The sequence below is a fragment of the Ciconia boyciana genome, chromosome 7, assembly GCF_034638445.1.
Source record: "Ciconia boyciana chromosome 7, ASM3463844v1, whole genome shotgun sequence".
Taxonomy (NCBI): Eukaryota; Metazoa; Chordata; class Aves; order Ciconiiformes; family Ciconiidae; genus Ciconia; species Ciconia boyciana.
Window position 1 is genome coordinate 50,354,415 of NC_132940.1, and position 17,920 is coordinate 50,372,334.

General features: G+C 38.2%; 1 protein-coding gene across 4 annotated transcripts in view; it reads right to left on the reverse strand.

Annotated features, from left to right (window-relative positions):
• The window catches only part of SLC9A9 (solute carrier family 9 member A9), a 254,648-nt gene that overhangs the window by 133,540 nt on the left and 103,188 nt on the right, over positions 1-17,920 (reverse strand). The gene's annotated exons all lie outside the window — the stretch shown is intronic.

Sequence of the window (17,920 nt, forward strand, 5' to 3'; positions counted from 1 at the left end):
AGAGTTTCAGGATTGTTATTTGCCACTAGTCAGTTACTGCCCAGAATGCTAGTAACGCCAAGTACATATGCCTTTTTTCTAATTGAAACATTAAATTTAACAGATACAAAATAGCCCTAAGCCTCCCAAACACTAATTAAGCAACATTTTAGATCTTTGTGGTTCTGTTGCTTTCAGTATTGTAGGTCTTTTATGTTCATTGTCAAAGAAAATGTGCTGAGCTTGGCATTGGATTCCGGAAAGCAGCTTGCTGGATTGCTGGAAAATGATTGGTCTTTTAAGCATTAAAAATTTAGAATTTCTAAAATGTTTTGAATATTTTAAGCTCTTGCATATTAAGAACGTGATCCCTGCAGTCTGATGTCTTCCATCTGGAGATGAGGCTTACAGATGAAGCTCTGTATGGAGGATTTTCTAAACAGTTGCATTCATTTAGGAATCTCCAAATAACATGACGACATGTGAAATCAGAACTTATGCTTTCAGTCTGGAAAAAAGGCACAAGGATTCTAAAGGCATATGGTAGAGCACCACTAAATACAAGTGGTGAATACTTACCCACTGTAACAGAAATTACTAAGCACCAAAATCTTGAATCTCCAGTTACACTGATTAGCACCACCACAAAACTAGTGAGATGATTTGTAGTGGAAAGTGCTATTATATAAGTACACAAGATATTGTTCCCAGAGGAAATGCTAATCGACAACATGTTGCTATCTAAATTTTCAGTCCTCTTTCAACTGTGGCTCTTAAGAGAGGGGTCAGTTATAATTCTTTGCTTCTCTTGCCTTCAGATGATTCTTGAAATGTTTGTCATCTCTGGCCTACTCAAAATTTATTGTTTTAGATCCCATACTATATTAAGCCATAGATACATTCTCTAAACTGACGGAATACTTCTATCGAAGGAAATCCTATCAGCTGTGATACTGTATGTTTATAGTCTAATTTACTAAGTGTGTTTTGTATACTTAGGGAGGGCTTCGGTTTAGTTAGTTTTTTAAGGTTGAAACTATTTGGTAGTGTAACCAGAACTGTTAGATCTAGAACTTTTAGGCATGTCTTGACAGCAAAGCAGCCACTTGTTTCTCTGATATTTGCCCCAAATAAGTTTACAGAGACTGCAGCTGCTGTTCTGTATTGCTTAGTGAATTATAAATCAGGAAATGATCTTTTGTGCCACTGGTGCTGCTGCAAGCATTGAGGGGTGAGTTCAAAGAGGCCAACCTGATTACACCCTAAAATCAAGGAAAATTGTTCTGTTATATTCCGTGGGCAGAGCCCACAGAAGGGATGCTCAGTAATAAAAAGTAAAACAAAAAAACCTTGACGTGGAGTGAAAGTTTAGTAGTCAAATGTAAGCTATAGCCATTAACTGACTTTTTATGGGGGTACTGATGGACTTTTCATCCATCAGTACCCCCAACTGGCTTGGGGATACTGATGGACGAAAAGCTGGATGTGAGCTGACAATGTGCACTCGCAGCCCAGAAGGCCAACCGTATCCTGGGCTGCATCAAAAGAAGCGTGGCCAGCAGGTCGAGGGAGGTGATTCTGCCCCTCTACTCTGCTCTGGTGAGACCTCACCTGGAGTACTGAGTCCAGCTCTGGAGCCCTCAGCACAAGAAGGACATGGAGCTGTTGGAGCGGGTCCAGAGGAGGGCCACGAAAATGATCCGAGGGCTGGAGCCCCTCTCCTACGAGGACAGGCTGAGAGAGTTGGGGTTGTTCAGCCTGGAGGAGAGAAGGCTGCGGGGAGACCTTATAGCAGCCTTCCAGTACTTAAAGGGGGCCTATAGGAAAGATGGGGACAGACTTTTAGCAAGGCCTGTTGTGACAGGACAAGGAGCAATGGTTTTAAACTAAGGGAGGGCAGATTTTGACTGGATTTAAGAAAGAAATTTTTTACAATGAGGGTGGTGAGGCACTGGAACAGGTTGCCCAGAGAGGTAGTGGAAGCCCCATCCCTGGAAACATTCAAGGTCAGGTTGGATGGGCAACCTGATCTAGTTAAAGATGTCCCTGCTCTTGCGGGGGGTGGCCTAGATGGCCTGTAAAGGTCCCTTCCAATTCAAAGCATCCTATAATTCTATGATTTTATTATGTACGTTAGCCTTAAGGCAAGAAAAGTTGACTTTGTTAAGAACAGTTAGGGTTACAGTTTGCCTTCCAATTTACCAACATCTTTCAGGTATGGAGAAAACTAGAAGAAAGCATCCTATTCTTAACGTAGTTATTTCAGGAGCAAATGTGGAGTGACTCATTCTAACTGGGAAATTTTTCTACTCAATATGCCCCCCAAACCCCATGATTTTTTAAAAGCACCATAACACAACATATGCTTATGATGCTAACTGTGGTTTCTGGTCTAAATCTTTCTAGAACTCAGGTTTCCCTGCAGCTCAGAGCTCTATTTTTCATTTTGCATTATTCTGTACTAGAGCTATTATTTCTTTTTCTGAATATGTTTCTTCTTTAACACTAGCTTTTAACTCTTTCAAGCATCTAAAATACATAGTAATTTACCTGATAATTTTTTCTATAAGCTGTATTTCAACAGAACAGGATTTTATCCTGTTTATTCCAGTACTTCCTGCCAAGCCAATTTTTTGACTTAAAAACAGAATTGCAAAGTTTAACACTGGAGAGAACCATAATTAAACTGACAGCGCCTCTACTCTTCTTCCTTTTCCTCAGAGAGCAATTCAAGAAATATGCTGGCATGACTTGCCATTTCTGCTATCTGCTTTCTGTGCCTGATACAAAAGGGGTTGATTGCAGTTCATTAACAAGCAGTGTGTGAGAGTTTGATGCTAAATTTGAAAGTGTGTCTAGTTTTTAAATATTAGAGGCTTTCTAATTGTTGAACTAGTATAAGAAAAAAATGGGTTTATTTCTGTAAATTTGTATCAGAGGTGGATTAAGCAAATCCTGAAAATAAATGCAGTAGAAAACTCTTTTCAGAGATTGATAAATGAACAGAACTAATGGCAAAGATATGCTTTATCTACCACCCATAATGAGACAGAGTGGAGGGATAGGAATAGAAAATTTTTGTTGGGCCCTTACTGAATGCTTGATAGACATATCTCACAAACACCTGCCCCAGTCCCTACTATCTCTCTATATGTAAGGTTGGTAACCTCTGCCTCTCCTTCAGGTTGGAGTTAAGAATAATACTTAGTTTCCTTGCTGGTTCTTATAAGGATTAGCCAGCACTTTCTATATTAGAAAACTGTTTAACAGATCCCTTTTTCTTTCCAGTTCTTCTGTGCTTCCTTGACCAAATAACAATGGACAGGGTCAAGTGCTTTCACAGCTTTCAAAAAGGAAATACAGGCAATATTTATTTATACAATAAATTGCAAGCTAAGATCAGAATCACAGAATCGTATAGGTTGGAACAGACCTTGGAAAAGATGGTGGCTTTTGCTTGAAACAGAAAGAAGGATTAACAGTTTGTGCCAGTTGTACCACGCTGATCATTCTGCTTCTTCCCTCCCCTCATCTGTTAAGATCATTTTAGGATGAAAGCTCAGCATGACAAAGAAAGTTTCTTTCTATGGACTTACATGCAGATATAATACTAAAGGTCTCCATGACAAGCAGAAGTGCTATTGCAATAGAAGGAGTACAGTCATGTTTCCAGTTACGTCTTAATTGATCACTTTTTACATCTTCAGTTATTCTCTAGGAAGATCTCATTTATTCATAAGATCCTTTTCTTCCTGTAAATTTTCCCAGCCTGTGAAGGTAGCACTATGTATTTTCCTTTAAAAAAAACCCTGAAAGCGTTTAGGACTAGAGAAAAGATTTTTAACTAAGTCATAGAAGTTTTTTGAGGAAAAATCTGTAGGTGAGGTTAAATATTGTATCCTACCTTTTGTTCCTGTCAAGGCCTGATGTGCCTAGGGCTAGTGTGGCAGCATCAAATAAAGAGATGTTAATCAGTTGTAACTAGCGGAACAGCACAAAGATCCTTGGTTTTGATATAAGCCAAAGTGATGCAACACATGTATCAGAAGAATTTTAGAAAAAGGCAATATGCTGAAGAAAATACACTCAAGCATCAGAAGGAAAATGTGCGGAAACAGCAGAAAATTTCCAATAGAATGATGTGGAATCAATGATTAGAAATAACCAGTAAACAAACTATTTTATTCCTTTCTTCCTGCTTCTGTCTATTTGACCAACATGAAAACAAACAGTTTATTATCTTTAGAGAGGAAGATTTCTTTCCATTTGCTAAGTCAAAGGGCTTCCTCTTGCCCAGTGGCCTCCTTCCTACTTGGCGCACTATCATGTACTGCATAATACTGCACAGAAGAGAATCAGGAACAATCTAAAAAAAAAAAAAGAAATACAGGACGGTCAGATATTCCTTAAAATACCTTCACTGAATGAAGTGGGATCTCCCTTAGGTGATAAATAATTATAGAACTACATGGTGATTTCATCAGCTGCTAATTAAGAAAAATAAAATAGGCCAGGAAAAAAAATAATTCTAGAGTTCAAGGTTGTTTTTAAGAGGGAAAGGTTATTTTTTCCTGACATTATACTTATACAGAAAAAGGTAGGTCACTATACTGTGTTAGAAAACTTGGAGCTTTCAGAGGAGTGGATTGAACTGAACAATTTCTGTTCCCACACAACTTTTTAACTATAGAGTTTTACTAAAAGTATTGGAAGAAAGCCGAAAAGACAGAACTGTAATTTTCTCACAATGTAAGCGTTTGAACTAGAAGCTAGATGTGAAATCGCATGCATAGCACCAGACACCTACACCTTCTCTTGGCAAGTTTTAGGTTGGTAAAGCCTTCCCGGCTTCCTCATAAAACAGCTCCTCACACAGTAATAGTAAGTAGATGAACTATAAAAATGAAAATAAATGAGATAAGATTGGGATGTGAGTATGCTAAGCCAACAAAAGCACATATGAAACAGAGAGGGCTTGCAGACAATTAACGGAGAGCAAAGAAGAGACACACCAGTGCAGGAAGGCTTTAGGACTAGCAAAAGCAGCCAACTGTAACAGTAGTTTGAGGCAAATATACAGAGATCCTCTAGATGAAAATTTCCAACAACAACAAACTTACTGTATTTTTCAGAGGTGTTTAAAACAGTGATCAGTAAGCAACATGAATGCACAGAAGGTGCATTAAAAGAACATAGATGACTCTTCTGTATATCCTTCTGTATAAAGAAATCTGTCTCCCTGGAATTTATTCCTGACAGTATTTGCAAATGTTTAGAGAATTAAGGCTCCAGAAACATGGATTTCACAGAAATATACATAGTAAACTTTCTATTTATATGTGTATAAGGAATGCAAAAAAACCCCAAAAGTTACTGGTGGCTGAATTACAGCTCAAGTGGCTAGCATTTGAACCTTCATTTTTCAGGATATCCAAAACTTCATTTTCCTTGGCAGTGCATCACATCATGGTTGTTACTCCACTCACAACCTGGTTTCAGCACACTGCTAGTAGTGCTATTGGTTTTAATTCTAGAAAAAATCTAGCAGTTATTTTAGAAACCATCTTCTAGCTGGGATTACACTCTGTTCTTTTTTCTCTGTGTCATGGCATATTTGCTTCCTCTCTTTTCTGTCCTTACCTTTGTTCCTTTCTAGGCTTTTCCAGACTTTATGAAGTATTATAGGACATTCTGTTTCGATTACTTTAAACCAAACTAACACTTACTGTTGTCGTATATAAGGCTTTTACTGTATATGGAAACCTTTCTCAAAATGGATTTGTTATCAGTTCCAAAGTGGCTAGTTGATGGCAGATGTCAAAGCACCAGCCGTGCTGGAAAAGTAAAGATGTCACAGACTTTATGGAAAATGTAAGTTTTCCCATTTATGAAGAAAAGCAACATCTGCATGAAAATAAAAAAGGAATTCAGGCTCTCTGCTAGATTTTCACTTAATATAAAATATTATAGGCTAGTTCTACGGATAGACTTAGGCTCCTTTTTAGGTGACACAAAGCATCCTCAGACCTGATGTAACCGGATAGCTTACTAAGTTTGTCAGTGGTATTACAAAGCAGCTGCAGAATTTGAGTGACTCTGTTCCTTAACTTGGGCAGTCAGAAGTCAGCGTAGCTCATCAGGAGTCACTTTTGGCAGCTAACGATAAATATTTTCCACACTGGTAACTATTTCAGTTTTCTTCTGTGTTTAGGCCTGAGCTGACACATGGCAGCAGCTTGCAGTACAGCCAGAGAAAACGACGAGTAGTTTGTGTTGTTCCAGACAGACTTTTCCTAATGCAGATCTTCATTCTCATCTACCCTCAAACACCAGGAACTGCAGAAAATCTGTCATTCTCCCTCCCTCTCCTCTGCCTCCCTAGCCATTACCCTTAGGAAGCCTGCTCTACCTCCTTAAGGAGCCTTGGAAACCATCTCTTTATCACGGTGATCCCATACTTGCCCTGACAATTCTACCACCTTCACCTTAAAAGGACCTGGTAGTTCACCCACCCCAATGGGGCTGAACCCAATATCCTGGTGCCCAGGAAAAACCTCTGCAAGCCCCTGCTGACACAGGTGCTGGGAACACCCCCTCCCTCTGATCCTGATCAGAACTCGGTCACTACAGACCTGTAGTCACTACAGACACATAGAAAGGAGATGTGAGATGACAGTTTTGACAATGAGTAATGACCTAATGGGCCTGCAGGCTGAACAATTTCAAGTCTAAAGTCATATCTGATCTGGTGTGGAGCTTCTCTACCCCTGTGCATCTGAGAAATGGTATGTGCTGTCCTAACGTATCTGTACAAGTATCTTAACTTTTCATTACCTTGTTCTAGGCAAATACTACCTTATTTTTATCTTTGACAGAAAGAAATCCTGATGAACAGCAACTTGAACTTAAAATTCTTTGTAAAAGAAAACTAAGGCTTTAATAGTAAAATATGTTAGCATTTATCTGAGACTTGGTATAGGAATGTTTCGTACTTAAATGACTGCTATTGCTTCTAAAGGTCTAATTTTCATAAATCTATTTGAAAATATCACAGTCATTTTCCAGTGACAACTCTTTTCCAAAAAGCCTGTCCCATATCTTTGAGAGGAATGAAGCACATCAGCAGAAAACAGATGACTGATAGTGGGTCGTCTGTGACAGCATGTGCTGCATTCTGTGTTATGCTATTACCAGTGTCTGACTGTCCTTACTTATGAGCTGATCATATCAAAAGGCACATAATTTACAGATTTCTGTGCCTGCAACTATGATGCTTTCTCATTTGGCTATCAGAACAGTAATGCAACTCAGTGTTTAATTTCCATTCTTTTCAAACATTGCATAAAGAGAAACTGCCTGTGTATCTAGAGCAGCTTGACGTCTGTCCTCCCAGTTAGGGAGCTCTTAGTGGCATCATCAACTGTGAAGATGCATATAGTGCGAAGAAAGTAGAAACAGAGAATCAGCCACCAAGGAACAGATATATATAAGTAAATTATTATTGTGTTAATATGAAGAGCTGGATTTCTCCTCTGCCTTGCATCTCTCTGTAATCGCTTATGCCTGTGCAAAATAGAACTTATAAATTAGAACAGTACTGTAAAAAATATGCAGTTTTTCTGCATAGAAAACATGACAGTAAAAGTTACAAACCAGTGATGTATCAAACCACCAACCCTCTGAGTTAACAAGAAACAATGAATGAGGAAAAAAATTCTCCAGACGGTATCTGGAGGATAAGAGAAATAAATTCCTGTATGTTATTTGAACCATATCTGCTGCATCATGCTGATTAAACAACCCAGGCAGAGCATACCCAGTGATTAATAGTACCTCATACTTTGTGAAGGCATCTTCAGGCACCCAAGAAGTGCAATAATCCCCAAGATATGTGTCAGCTAAAACTGTTTCCTGAACAAAAAGAAAATGGTAAAAACCAAAAAGAGAACCTAAAATTTAAATTTATGTATTGTGCCATTAAGGGAATTAGATGTGCTATCTGCGTTAATGCTATTACTAACATTTGTCTATGAGCCTGAACTTTTTGCTTCCCTACTCCTGATACCTGAGTTAAGAGAGCTATCGTCCGCTCCCAGCTCTCTCACTTCTAGACCCAACCATCCGAACTTGGAAAATGATCTAATGATTTGTATTTCTCTAATAATAAAATAGTGTGCATCACTTACGTTCTTCATATATGGCTAGATCTTTATACCCTATCACCTTAACATTATTCTTCTTCATTGTATCATTCTTCACCTTTGTATTATCCTTCAATTTCTTGTTTGTGAGCCACTCGCCTCCAAAGTTACTCAGAGCAGAGTTGATAAATATTTATCAGAAACATTTACACAACCTTCCATTTATGTGAAAGTCCTTACCATTAGGCCAGGGTGATGACACCCTGAAATAAGGATTTTCAGTGAAAATGATATATCTCTTTTGAAAGACAAAAATTGAATTCATGTGTCATTGTAAGTGTTCTATGAGCATAGGTAAAAGAGTTTAATGTGCTCTTGGAGGCCTAATTCCATCCACAGCTCAGGTTTATTTATACAAAAGTGGCAAAACATGATACTATGGGACTTAAGTTACACACACAGAGTGCAAAGAATAAAACATAAGAGCACACTAACAAGACACTGGCTGATGCGTCCATAAGAGGTGGGGAAGGTGATTACTGGAACAATGGGCGCTCCTAATTAAACCCTCCTTTCATACTAAAATTGTTGGGATAACTCCACAATGAGACAATGAGGCCTTTCAACTACCCTCATCTTTTACAGTGACTGCACTCTTGCAAATAAATGTGACGTTTATCTATGTCAATTGAATTCTACCTCCCTGTTGATAAAACGATGTAGCCTGATGGTTGCCTGCACTGAGCGATACATGTTAGAACACTGCAGCAGATTACCACTAAATGACTATGATTTACTGTCATTCTGCTTGAGCACTCGCGATGAGAAACTGCCTCCAACTACCGTTCAATGATGAGTATCTGAAGTAACTCCACTGATTCAGTGCAGTTGTTCCAGATTTACACTGGTGTCACAAAAAAGTAGAATATGACCCAAACACTTTAAGGAACATTTCAAGGAGCATGGCTAGCCATGAAATGGCTTATGGGCAACTAGTAGAGATTAAGTGGAAACAGTTTGCACTAAACTCTTAACTGAATAATAATTTTCTTAGCATCACACAGCTCATGATTTTGGTCAGGAGAAGCAAAGCTTAAGACTCAAATAACAGAAAATGATGTATACTTTATGCCAGACAGTACTCCCTTCATTTAGGGTTTGACTCACTGTCATAACATTGTAGCAGAACTCGCTACACCTGTCTGCAGTGTGAAATACCAAGGGATGAATAGCAGCCTTCCATTTGTAATAACAGCTATAATATCCTTCATAAATGCATAGTCCTGCTCACATCACCCTCCTCTGGAGTTTAAATCAACTTCTCCCTGAGAGTTACATGGTTAAACAGTACTACAGTACAGACTACAGTCTTCTCTGAAATCCCCTTGAATGAATCTAAATGAAAGGATGGAGGGGCTATATCAGCTTGCTTAGCTGATCAATGAAAGAACATATACAGTAGATTCTTATTTGATATTCAAAGAGCTTTTCTGTGGCCTCTGCTTATGGAAGATCCCGAGACTGATGCATTCAAGGGTGGTGTGTCCAATTTCTGTTCACAGACAGCATTCCAAATTCACAGGAGACCTGTCCGTAGGCAGCTCAAGACTCCCAGAGACAGCGTGAGGAAGCTCTAAGTGCCCAGTCCTCCTCATCTTGAGGAAAACAAATTGCCTGTTCTTTCACTGCTTCTCTCTTCTTTCTCAGTAAAACAGGAAAGAGCCCCATTCTTACCACTTGGTCTGCCAAGCCTCAACTGTTCTATATAACTGCCCTGTTTTAAGTGTAACACAGTATGTAAAGCTTACCTATGAATGTCGAAGAGGAAGGGCAGAATTGGGAGCATGCTACTGGTGATACACTACAAAGAATTCAAAGCATTAAGTGAGGGAGCAGGAGAAACTGAAAGGAAACTATATCGTTATGATTTCTACCAGATCTCAGTCTCTTAAAAATATAACGTATGAACTACATGCTTTCGTAAATTTTTCTCAGGCACAACAGAAGTAGTTTTGGGTTTTTTTCTGTTTTTCCTCTATGTTACCTCCCTGAAATAAACTGTCCATGACACAAAAGTAATTTAATGAAGCTGGACTAATGATAATCTTTGTTCAGAACAAAGCTAGAGTTTAGTAAGTAGTCAATGAAGTACAGGTACTCTTGGTCTGTTACGAGATCTGTAAGCTACTGTTTGTGTTTAAAATATTATATCCCAGACAGAGCTAAGTCTGCTGCTAGAGGATGCAGGTAGTTGCTGGAGCGGATGAATAGTCTATTGCCAACACTAAAGTGCTGTGTGAAATTTCTGGCCTATCAACAGCCTCAGGCTTTTTCACTTCCAGAATGTTTTCTGTAAGAGATTAAGAAAGGAGCCCCCAGTCTCCCTTCACACAACTTCAGCATCTTTAGGAACTTGTGAACACAGCAGTACACTGAGGGGCCTGATGCTGAATGCAATTGATGAAGATAAACTACATTAAATCCCATAAAAATTAGAGTGAAAGGAGTCTGAAAGTCTGTCTAAAGCTTTTTCTATTTCAGTGTTCTCCCTCACTCCTTCCTAAGGCTCTCTAATGTGTAATAAGCAGGAAGAAATGTGATCCTTGGTATGTGTCCACAACATGGTATGTGGTCCCTGTACAGTCTGTGCTTGCAAAACACGTTTTATCATCATCAGAAGGGGTTTAAATAGGAAAAGAGTTTTACATTTCATGTACATTTTCAACATCTGGAGTACAGTTTGTTGATCTACCCACATTCTTATGGAGATTTAAAAAAAAAAAAAAAAGTGTAAAGCTCCGAGAAATATTGGAAACGGATGCAAACAAAATGGGCCATGTGATTCCTAACGTACCTGGACCATACACTGGATGACCCTACCTCAGTCCTGACTTGGAACAACATGACCTTGAGGTCAGTGCAAAACTCTTCTCTTTAGCCACATTTTAATAGGGAAAATAGTACACTACTATCTCAGGTAACATAGTACGTTGCAAGTGATGTGAAGCAAAATCTTAAGGGAAGGATAGTTAATTTTGAACTGCTTTGTGTTAGCATTGCAAACTGCTTATGAATTTTTCCTTTGCATTAGACATTAGCACTTTTCAAGGATGGGTCACGTCTTTTTTTCCCCCAGTGAAGACACACCCAATGTACTCAGCTTGCTGTCCCTGTGCTTCAGTTGAGAACATAGCTAGTATGGGAATGAGTTTTTCAAATTTTGGTACCCCTATCAATTTTTTTCATGTGCCCACCAAACAGATGATAATTTTTGCCTTTTGCTAATCTGGATTTGAGATGAGCCAGTAATCTAAAGAAGAAAATCTTTTTAATCTCCTGAGCTGTTCAATCCCACCTACATTTCATTATTGAAAATATTTTCTGGGGTTTTTTTAAATGGAAAGGCTAAGGAAAAATGACTCTGGCATTGTCTGAATGAAATACTATCCTGATAACAGAGCTTCTCTCACAAATATTAGTTCCACTTCTATTGCTTTATAATAAATGGTTGCAGCTGTTGCCATGGCAATTTTCATTTTTAAAATGTATCCAAGTGAAGACAAGAAATGCAGCTGTTATCATGAGAAAGTCTAAAATAAATCCAGATGTGAATTGCATGCTCTAGTGTTGGCAGTAATAATGTCAGAAACAAAACATGTTACATGTTTTGTCTTCTTGATATACTGGAGCTGAGGATGGGGATTTAGGGATATTCTGAATTGTAGGTCTCTGTTCCTGATCCAAATATAGCAAATGAGCAGAATGAAATTTCACCTTAGGGAAGGGCACTTCACTTGCTACAAAAGCTGGTCAGCCTTGCATAGAGAATGGTAGTAATATTCCTGTAGGAGCAAAGTAGGCCTGAAGCTCTCCTCATTTACCTTTCTGATAATACACTAACATTTTGGTTTTTACAGCTTATTAAAAAAAAAATCTAAGCCATGGTAGAAATTTTAAAATTGTAATCTTACCTATTGCTTGTTGCCTTATCACTCTCTAGTCTGAAGTTCTTTAAAAATCACTGCTATACCTTTAATGTTAGACACAGAACATTAAAACAAAATTACTGGGCAGTGCTCTACAAAGAAGGTGTAACTCAACAAGTCCCAACGCAGGTACTAATAATCATCTGCTGGAAAAATGCACTATGTTGGGAAGGTATACTCCACTTAAGTCACTTTAGAGCAAAACTTATTTAAGGAGAGAATTTCTGAGGTGATAAGAGGAATAGCTCTGGGCTTATTTCAGAGTGAAAAAAAGAGTTTGGAGTTGTATCTCGAGCAAATGCCGACTGAAAAGCAATTGCCCAAAGCATGAACAAGAGAGGTGTTTAGAGACAGACTGTGTGGTATGACAGAGTATGGGACTTGGGCAGGATGGCAGATGGGTTGAAAGGTGGCTTTGCATCCATCTTGTACCTTTTCTCCTTGCCTAGGAGCTGCAAAAGACTACTTTGGCTGAAGCCATTCCAAACTGTAGCTGGCTATCCACAGCCTCAGTGGTTCATTTCAGCAGCTTGGGGCTGCTGAGAACAAAGAGATGTAGCTGCTGAACCTTGTGGAAATTGTTTTGCTCAAGTGTTAAGTCAGTGGTGATTATGGCACTTGCAAATAGCCTTTTCTCTGGAGGATGACTTAATTTCACTCATGGTAAAATAAAACAGAGAGGAGGAATCACCAGTTAGGCAGTGAAGTTGACGTGGATAGAATTTCAGTCCCAAACTAAGGCAGTCACAATGGTAAAAATTCTTTTTATCCTTAAAGATTATAGTAAGAAGAGAAATACTAGAACACACGCATTCCATATTTCTGACTTCTATCTTCAGGGATATTTTTCACAGAACTGTTGGTACAGTCTTTATTTCCCTGTCCCTGGTACAGGAGTTTCAAATGATAAGGCAACTTTAAGCAGTGCTACATAAACACATGCCACTCTTGAAGAACAATCTAAAAGATAATTGGAATCTTGAAAATAGTCTGGATAATAAAATCCTAAAAAAACCCCACAGTTCCCTAAATATATTGCAAATCACTTAATCAAAGAGACCTTGTACCAAATATATTGGATGGGAGTTCTTGCTTTCATAAGAATGCATTATTCCTAAGTACATACGCTAAAGTTTTTGGATGTATAACTGGCAGCTGGTCGTGAACTATTCCTCAACAGTAAGATTAAAAGCCTTAAGTAAGATCTCCCTTTGTTTAAAATTAAGGTATCTGCTATTATGTGTGGCCTAGATCCAATGCACTGTGGAAAATCTCACAGAAATGACAGGCAGCCAAACAGACAATTTTTCCTTCTGGATTTGTGGACTCCATTGATTTATGGATAAACATTTAGTATAACGCACTAATTTCCACCACTTAGTTTTAAAATAGATACTTTCCCTAGACAGGCAGTTCTATGAGGCTTAAACACAGCTATTAATAAAATGAAAATAATTCTGACTAGCTTCATTACCCTCATAATTACTAGAATGAAGGAGTCTTGCCTCACAAACTTTTGCATTCACCTCACTCTAACAACGCGCAATGAAAACACTCTCCTAGCTATGGGCTAAGTCCTGCTAACTCTAGAAAGAGAATGTAAAGCTGTGAAAATCCTAAAATGATGGTTCAGAAATACCTTTAACATTACTCTGTAGGAATAAAAATACTGTAATAAAGAAAATGTACACTGTTAAATGGTCCAGGAGGCTGAAATATTTTCTTCAGGAATATTTTCATCTAGCTATATCCCTTTCCCAGTGTGTCTGAGGCAGAGAACAGTAGCCTGCTAGGCACTCTATTATTCTCATTTTTCTCACTACCATTTCTGGCTGTGCTTGCTACAGATCAGTAGAACAATGTAGAAAGGAAGAACTATTTGATTTCTTTTAAGTGAGTATAAATATGCAATGAATGGGGATACAAAATGAAAATGCTGTATGTTTAAAAATGATTTTACTTTTGTGAGATTTTGTAATGGAGAAATTACTAAGGGAAAACTGTGAATAACAGTTTATTCAATGTATTGTTGGGATGCTATTTTGTTCAAAGTTTTAATCACATTTAAACCTTCCTTTTCATAATCCAAATTCTAATGTCACTAGGTCTCCCCAGAAATGTACTGAAATTTCATTATGAATCCAGATATCATACACATATGCATATTACATTCAGAATATGTAGATCATTATAATTAGCAATTAGTTAGGGAACATCAAAGTACCAAACACATTAAGAGGAAACTGATAACAAGACTAGATTTTTCTCTTTGATACAATGGTCTTTACAGCAAATGTTCATAAGTCCCATTTCCCTAAATGCAGTAGGAATGAACAAGCTTTGTCACACTCTCCTCTCTCAGGGCCACTCGCGCAACTGCTGCCCTGAGTGTTTCCTGTCTTTCAGTCTAGCTCATACCTGCAGCATGCCAGGCAATGCCCTAATTTTATTTGGGCATTGTTTTTTCATGGTTTGTGACTTTGCCAAAATGACACCATTCAGACTACATTTCCATGTTGCATTTGCACTTTTCATGAAGACTTTTTCTATTTTTTTTTTAAATGTAGCCATTTTGCAGAACCAGTATAGAGAGAATACATTTGTGCTTATCTTGGACAGAAACCGTACAACCACATAATTACAAAACTTTCTCACTGTACCACTTTGAAATTCACACTTGTCCCTTCTAAGGGGAGGAAAGAGGAAATTACCCATCTGTTACTCATGCATCTTTCACCCTTGTGAAAATGGGCCAAAATCGAGAAATTTTTTAAGGTTTCTGAAACGTTTAGTTGACAAATCTCAGTAGAGATCTGATAAACTTCATCCGCTAAAAATCTAAGATCTCATTTGTATTAGGCATGTGCCATGTAAAACTTAAATATTATTTTTTTCCTGCAATTGCTGCTCCCCAAACTCTGCCATCTACTGTTTCACCAGCCTTCAGAACTGACCAGCAGCATCACTCTCTCTTGTCCTCATTATCTCCTCTGTTTGTCACAACATAATACAGAGGATAACAAAGAGGTGTGTGTATCAGAAATAAAGATAGGGTATCTCTTGGCTTTAGGGAATGAAGGAGATTGGGTTAAGAGTTTACAGTCCTAGCTTATCATTAGAAATAATTTATTTCCATCTCAGATGGGAGGCAGAAGGACTGGTGACTGCAGCAGAAGTGGTGGAATAGGTCACGCAATTCAGGGGAATGGGTAGAGCGAGATGGTGACTGGGGAATTCAGGGGAATGGGTAGAGCGAGCTAGAGATGGTGACCCTTGTCTATTGAGAAGATACAGGAGAGAGAAGGAAGAAGATTGACACCAAAACAAAAGCAGGTGGAAACAATGAGAGAGTGGAGCTCTATAACCATTGAAATAAATTCTAAGAATAGAAATTTGCTGAGTCTCACTATGTAAGTAGCTATGAAATGCAGTAGCCAAAGGTATGCAGTCTCTCCTCCTGCTGTGCCTGGCACTCAAGGAAGGCAGCTGCATGCTACTGTTATCAATTATTCTCTTTGCTCAAGTGACAAAAGTATATTCTGAAAACATTGAAGTTCCTAATCTAAAAGGTGAAACATGCACACTGAAATAATGTCTTGGGTATGGAGAGAGGGAGGTTTCTGTGTATGAAAAAATAAAACTAAAGATTACATTTGATTAAAATGTTTACAGAAGGTGCCTCTCAACTCCTCTTCTGTAAGACGTGAAAATGTATTTGGGGCATTATGTAACTTTTGAGTACTTGATAACCTTTGTATTATTTTTATGTTCTTTATGGATGATTCCCCATGCAAACATAAGTATATGTGCACACATGTGCACATGCAAAAGAATTTCATGTAGAGTTATGTCAGTTCACTCTAACAGACTCAGTAGCTTCAGGATTTGAGTCTTAAAAGATTAAGGCTTGCAGCGGGAACCAGTTTACCTGATGTTGCTGTTCATAAAAAAAAAAAAAAAAAGACTTAGAGCAGGTTAGAATGATGAAATTCAAATTAAACTGTATAAAGAGCACATAGCTTCTGGAGGGGTTCACAGTGGGATCACTAGAGACTTCAGTTTTCCTAGTGCTGCTGGGAAGTCACTGGAAATATGCAGTCCATTCTCCCACAGTGTGAACAGGTTCTTCTTTCATGTAATTACAACCTGATCTCTAAAGAATAAAAGAACAGTGAATAGGTATTGGTGGGTACCCAGTAAATGAAATGACAAGCTCTCCCTCACATTTCTGATACATACTCCTCTTCTGTTTTCCCTGCCAAGAAGACTTGAAAAATATGTTGATCTACTGCAAGTACCAGACAGACTCTTACGAACAGTATCTCATCCAGAGAGGATGAAATGAGCTTTCTTTTGGAACACTTCAAGGGAAACAGTATCAATACGTTCATTTTAAACTAAAAGGGAGTTGTCTCTGTAAGTAGAATTAGACTCTGTATGTAATTATCTTGCTCTCACAAAATCTGTCTTATTCACTAGAGAAAGGTTATTTGGGTAAGAAAAAACATCTGGAAGAGCTCAAAAAACAAGCTGACTCGTACCAGGGTGTACTTCAGTTCTGAAGAGTTCCCAATAGAAATCTTTGAAATGAAGATGCTTTAATGCCAATTCGGTCATTTGTACAGAAAATGTAGCTAAATAATTGCCTCTTAGATGTGATTTGCAAGCCCGGCAAGCAGCGTTCTTAATTCTGAGCTTGCATTTCATATTTTTAAATGTTATCAGTTTGTTTGTGTATAAGTGGACAGAAATACCTGCAGCTAGTCTGATTTGATTGGATATGACAAGTACAGACATTCCCAGCTGATTTGAGCTAAGCTACACTTTCATACATCCCTGAGGGCAATCTCCATAACAGTACTCACTGAAATCTATTCTAGCTTAGCAGACTGCAACCGAAGGCTGCCTATTCAAATAAATTGCATAAACAAAACAGCCAATTAGATAACTTATAGCTAGAAAGACCTTTAGCATGTATTAACTAGAAGCTAAGTAGAATTTTAATGTGGAACTGATATTGGAAAAAGGGAGATAAAATATTAAGAAGTGAAAAAAACATAGTGATGAGGATTACCTCCTGAAAACATACTGTTCCAAGTCTCCATTTTCATATTGGAATTCCAGCTATAACAAGCATTACAGAAATTCCACAGCATTTTTCCCCCTGATTTAAGCACAACACTGGTCTGTACAGTAAGGCTCATGGAGAAAAAAGAAAGGAAGTTTTATTAAGCAAGGACACCATCATTTTATGTGGGATTTTCTCTATTCTGGGAAAGAAGATCTTTTAAAGTTCCTGCTAATAGCAAGTTTGGTTAGCTTCCCAGTGCTCACATCTCCTGTTCCAGATGGTCAGTGACGTGAAACTCCAATTATCATCAACAAAATAAGCTGGGACTAAAACCTTCCTCAAAGGTAAAAAGAGCAGATGGACAACCATAATTTCATTATTATAGAAATAATAGATGGAAAGGATTTCTCATCCACCTTTTAAAACCACTCACTAACTTGTTGCATAATTAACTCCTTGCTGTATTAATTTAGAAGTTACTCTGTTTGACTGGTTGAATGGCTGCTCGGTACATAAGCCTTTCTAACAATATTGGGAATAATAGCCAAATTCATCTTGTCTAAGGGGAACCAGTAACTGAAATGTTTGGGCTGAGCTTCCATCCAGCATTTTGCTTTCTTTCAGGTTTTCAGGTAATTCTATTTTATTCCCCTCCACAGTGTTACAGTCATCCCTCCTCAGGAATCTTCGTGGGAATAAAATCACAAATAGTATTTCTCTGGAATGAGGCTATGGCTGACTCC